Raw genomic sequence first — 6,674 nt, 5'->3', positions numbered from 1 at the left:
TTACATGGGTACCATCGAGCAAAAAGTCTTAGTCGACATGAACTTGAAACCGGCCATATACTGCAGGTATGTTGACGACATTTTTACACAGGTACCTGATGTCAGACATCTGCAGGAGCTGAAGGAGGCATTTGAGCAGAGTTCCGTGCTGCGTTTCACTTACGAGATGGAAAAGGATGGGAAGCTGCCCTTTCTAGATGTAACAGTCATGAAAAGAGCGGCGGTTTCCACACTGCAGTCTACACTAAGGAAACGAACATAGGAATGTGCCTAAATGCCAACAGCGATTGCCCAGACAGGTACAAGAGGAGTGTTGTTAACGCATATGTCGACCGTGCTCTAAGCCACAGCTCAGAATGGAAGCAAGTCGACGAAGAACTCTGTAGGGTAAGGCAGGTCCTAGTCAACAACGGCTTCTCCAATGGTTTCGTCGAAGACATCATAAGAAGGAAAGTGAAACGCCATGCAACCTCTGAAGAGACAACTAACAAACACCTATACCCCCTATTAGACTATTTTACATTTTACGAAATGGATCCCACAGAACGGATGATAGGCCTCATAGGATTGTTAGGTTTATACGTCTTGACAAGTCCATACAGATATGGTAATGAAGGTGATGAGGAAGTAAATTGATTAAGAAGAGCTTTATGTTCACTTAACAACTTCCTCAAGCTGCTATTGAAAAACTTGATGATGTCCTCAAGAGGATTTTTCCTGAGTTTAGTGTACGTTGAAGAATCTAGGAGATCATTCATTTTCGAAATATATTCCTCCTTGATTAGAATAACATCAGTGCTGGATTTATCAGCCTTTGTTATATGAATGGAGGGGGTCGGTTCTTAACTCCTGTAAGCTTCGTCTGAACCTTTCAGGAAAAAATCAATTTACTACCTCATCACCTTCATTACCATATCTCTATGGACTTGTCAAGACGCATAAACCTAACAATCCCATGAGGCCTATCATCAGTTCTGTGGGATCCATTTCTTACAAGCTTTCCGAATGGCTTACCAAAATATTGTCCCCATTGTTAGGAACTATTTCCTCTTCTCATTTGACAAATTCTCTTGAATTAGTTAACAAATTGAATAGTGTTCCTGTCACTCCTGATGTAAAGTTAATCAGTTTTGACGTTTGTTCCTTGTTTACAAGGGTACCGGTTGATGATATGCTCGATTATCTTGTTCATAAACTAATGAGCCATGTTTTACCTCTTTCTGCTGATATTATTGTCAATCTTGTTAAATTGTGCATTAAAGAATGTAAATTTACCTTTAATAATGAGTATTATTTACAGACTATTGGAATGGCAATGGGGAATCCTTTATCGCCATTGCTCTCAAACATGTACATGGAATTCTTCGAAAAGAAATTTGTTTCAAAAATAACTCCTGGAATCATTCCATGGTCTACATATGTTGATGATATCTTGTGTATTTGGCCTTCAGATGTAAACACAGACGAATTTGTACCCAAACTTAATGACCAAGTCACCTCTATAAAATTTACTATGGAGACTGAAATTGATAAATGTTTGCCATTCCTAGATGTACTTATTCATAGGGAAGATTTTTCACTAAAGTTTAGTGTCTACTGAAAACCTACGAATAATTTATCTTATATTCATTATTTTTCAGGGCATAGATACAATGCAAAAAAGATAATTTCTTCAATGTATCTAAGAGCTCTTCGAGTTGTGAGTCCAGAATTCTTAGACGAAGAGTTTAAGAATATTGATTCGATTGGTCTCAAGCTTTGTTACCCACTGAGTATTTTGGAAGTTTGCCGCAGCAAAGCACGTCGTACATATTATAATAATATATGCAGTGAAAGAATTCGCCCAAAGAATGTGTTATGTTTACCATATTTCTCTGGGTTTGAGAATATTGTCAAGACCTTGAAACTTTTTAATGTACATGTATTGTTTAGCAACGAAAATACTGTTAGTAAGCTATTAGTTAGGAACAGCCCTCGTAGTGATAATTGTGTCATTTATAAAATACCTTGTAAAGACTAATAAGTTCTATGGTGGGCAAACATCTAAAGATTTGAAATGTAGAATTTCGCAATATAAATATTCTGTAAGACATGGCCAATTGTCTAATGCTTTGTTTGTTCATCTGTCAGAAGATGCTCACCAAATTGATTGGGAGATGGCTTCTTCAATAACGAATTATAAAAGCACTTATAACAGAAATTGAATCAATAATTCAATCTGCTTTGATACAGATCGCAAAAGAAATCAATTTGAACATTAGCAGCGGTTTATATAACTTAGATCCATTTTTAATAGATCAATTAAAGGGCGATTTAAGTAGGATCATTGGAAGACATTTGTCTCACTAATTCATTGTAAATATTTACTATTTTATGCTATAATTATCCATGTGTGGGCCTGTGTATGGTTGCTGCATCGGATGGGCCAACAGGCCCTCTGCAGTGTCCACGTATTGTTCCTCACCTCTCTCCACCATTCTCTCCTGTCTATTTATGTCCAGTACTCGACCCGTAAAACCACTCCTTCTGAAGATGTATTAATATACGAAAGTACTTATGGAAATTCCTGTTTCAATTTTCCTCCGTGGTCTGACACTGTTATATATATATATATATATGTATACATATATATATATATTTTTAAGATGAATAGGAAAACCAGGGATATACTGAACATCTTGTTTCAGATTCTTTACTTTAAAATGCATAACGTTTCGAATACTTCTCGTATTCATCTTCAGATCTAAAAGAAAAAACAGAAATCACAATCAAATAACTAGTAAACAAAGAACTCATACCGAATATAATTGCCTATCAAAGAAAGGAAAATGCTTAAAAAACAAAACACTTAAGCGCACTTAAAGTGATCAATACAAATAAAACTTATTAACTATGACATATATAAAAGCTAATTTAAAAATCCAATAGACTACAAGACGAAATTTATAACTACTAAAACAAACCATTCTATTAAACTTACGTGAAGTGATCAGAAGTGAAACTTGATACCTAACACATAGATACTAAACACTATAACAAATATTCATATAATGACTACAAATCTACAAAAAATATATATAAAATACAAACAGAATAAACGACAATTATAAAGTACTAACCAAAATCTTATAAAAACTCAAATATTAAATAAAATTAAATACCAAAAAATGTATTATATATCCTAAATAAAAGATTATAATAATGTACAATGTCAAGACTTGAAATAAGTAAGAAAGGCAAAGGCATGATAAACTAAACAAAATTATAATAAAATTAAACTACCAGAATGAACTATAAATCAATTACAGGTCCTACTGTGCACTATACAGTGTACAATTGAACAGCTGAAAGGTTGATATTTAACAGAGGCCGCAGCTCCTTTATATATAAGGATTCCATTACTCTCAAATCTGACTGGCCATTCATACAAGTGTCCAGAATTTTAAAATCAGATTCCAGCAGAGAATGATTAAACTCATAACAATGGTTTCTAATCTCCAAAAATGCTGGTTTAGACTATGGTAATCCAGTCCTAAAAGATAATCCCCGGTGCCCAAGTATCCTAATCTTAAAATTCCAAATGGAACTCCCGATATATCCAGCATTACAGCTGGAACAATTATACATATATACGACATTTGAGCACAAGGGGGTAGGCACTTTATCTTTAAATTTAAAATAAGAGCCTATGGTATTTGTGTTGACAAAAATAAATCTAAAGTCTACTTGAGGATAACAATGCTGCAACAGTCTCCTCAAACGACTCCTTACAGAAAAACTAATAGTGCCATAAAATGGTAATTTAATATATTTAAGATCCCTTTCTACTGTAGTAATCCTACACGATGGGTGAAACTTCTTATTTAAGAAATTCCTTATAAAAGTATAAACCATATGCAAAGGATAACCATTATTTGAAAAAAATTTCACAAGAAAATTAATTTCTTTATCAAAGTTATTCCAATTTGAACATAAAACAAAGGCCCTATTCAGTTTATGTTCAAATTGGAATAACTTTGATAAATAAATTAATTTTCTTGTGAAATTTTTTTCAAATAATGGTTATCCTTTGCATATGGTTTATACCTTTATAAGGAATTTCTTAAATAAGAAGTTTCACCCATCGTGTAGGATTACTACAGTAGAAAGGGATCTTAAATATATTAAATTACCATTTTATGGCACTATTAGTTTTTATGTAAGGAGTGTATATATATATATATATATATATATATATATATATATATATATATATATATATATATATATATATACTCCCTTCCCTGTTAAAAAAAAAAAAAAAAAAAAATATATATATATATATATATATATATATATATATATATATATATATATATATATATATATATATATATATATATATATATATATATATATATATATATATTATTAAATATGACCGAAAAAGTAAGATTAATAATTCTAACACGAATTTTCTCAATCTTTCGTACATTTCTTTTCACTGTTGGAGATAAATCAAAAATCAATTCTCCAAAATTCATTTTTATTTCTAGTCTGACGCGACACGAGCGCGTTTCGTAAAACTTATTACATTTTCAAAGACTTTAGTTCACAAATACACAACTGAATAGAACTTACGCATCTCCGATTTTATATATACATTTGAGTGAGGTGGATGGAGTGAGGTGGCATTAATAGGGTATTAATTTCATCAACACAAGACAGAACAAGAGGTGGTATTAATAGGGTATTAATTTCATCAACACAAGACAGAACACGAAACAATGGGTATTGAATAGAAGTGTTTGTAGAAAGCCTATTGGTCCATATTTCTTGATGCTTCTATATTGGAGCGGAGTCTTGAGGTGGGTAGAATATAGTTGTGCATTAATTGGCTGTTGATTGCTGGTGTTGACTTCTTGATGTGTAGTGCCTCGCAAACGTCAAGCCGCCTGCTATCGCTGTATCTATCGATGATTTCTGTGTTGTTTACTAGGATTTCTCTGGATGATGGCAAAAATCAGAGGATACAACTGACGATTTACTATAAAACCAGAAAAACGGCCAGCCTACTCATGAGAAACTCTCCAGACACAAAACAGAACGCTTTAAAAGAGACTAACGTCGTCTATGCCTTCAAATGCCCTCTTGGGGACTGTAAGCTCCAAAAAACCAGTATATAGGCAAGACAACACATCTCTTTCTAGGCGTTTAACGATGCATAAGCAACAGGGCTCCATTAAGGAACATATAATCTCTTCCCACAACCAAACTATCGCCAGAGAAATCCTAGTAAACAACACAGAAATCATCGATAGATACAGCGATAGCAGGCGGCTTGACGTTTGCGAGGCATTACACATCAAGAAGTCAACACCAGCAATCAACAGCCGATTAATGCACAACTATATTCTACCCACCTCAAGACTCCGCTCCAATATAGAAGCATCAAGAAATATGGACCAATAGGCTTTCTACAATCACTTCTATTCAATACCCATTGTTTCATGTTCTGGCTTGTGTTGATGAAATTAATACCTTATTAAATACCACCTCACCCCATCCAATCCACCTCACTCAAATGTAGATATAAACAAAATCGGAGATGTGTAAGTTGTGTATGTGTTAACTAAAGTCTTTGAAAATGTAATAAGTTTTACGAAACGCGCTCAAGTGTTGCATCAGACTAGAAATAAAAATGGATTTTGGAGAATTGATTTTTGAATTGCCACCAACAGTGAAAAGAAATGTACGAAAGATTGAGATAATTCGTGTTAGAATTATTAATCTTACTTTTTCGGTCATATTTAATAATATATGTCTACAGGAAAGACTGCTACCAAAATATATATATATATATATATATATATATATATATATATATATATATATATATATATATATATTATTAAATATGACCGAAAAAGTATACTATAATATATATTTCGGTCATATATGACCGAAATTGTCACATTCTTAAAAAAAACGAATATCTGGCGAAAATGAACCTCATACTCTCTGACCAAACTAAATTCCAAAAGGTAACGAAGACACTACAGCCGAATTGAAAGCAAAGGTCAACAAATTTATCGAAACTGTGAACGCCAAGAAATCTGAACTCCACCTGCCAAAGATTATTGGGGAATATAAACCTGGATACGCGTATGGAAATGTCAAGACACATAAGCCTGGAAACCCACTTCGGCCAATCATCAGCCAGATACCCACACCCACGTACAGACTGGCGAAATGACTCAACAGCATGCTGACTCCTTATGTCCCTTGCGCCTTCACCCTGAAGTCTACAAAGGAAGTTGTTGACTTACTGCGGGGCACACGGGCCACAGGGATAAGAGCCTCGTTGGACGTAGAATCACTGTTTACCAACATATCTGTGGATGAAACAATCGGGATGATAGCGGACAGAGTGTATCGTGACCCGGCCTGTACTCCTCTTGACATACCAGAAAACATTCTAAGGAAACTGCTCCAAGCTTGTACTAAAGAGGCACCCTTCTTGAGCCCCGATGGGCTCATGTATAAGCACGTATATGGGGTCGCCATGGGTTCTCCCCTAGGTGTCCTGTTTGCGAACTTCTACATGGGTACCATCGAGCAAAAAGTCTTAGTCGACATGAACTTAAAACCGGCCATATACTGCAGGTATGTTGACAACGTTTTTACACAGGTAA

Source organism: Procambarus clarkii, chromosome 15 (assembly GCF_040958095.1).
Source record: "Procambarus clarkii isolate CNS0578487 chromosome 15, FALCON_Pclarkii_2.0, whole genome shotgun sequence".
Taxonomy (NCBI): Eukaryota; Metazoa; Arthropoda; class Malacostraca; order Decapoda; family Cambaridae; genus Procambarus; species Procambarus clarkii.
This window is presented reverse-complemented; position numbering follows the sequence as displayed.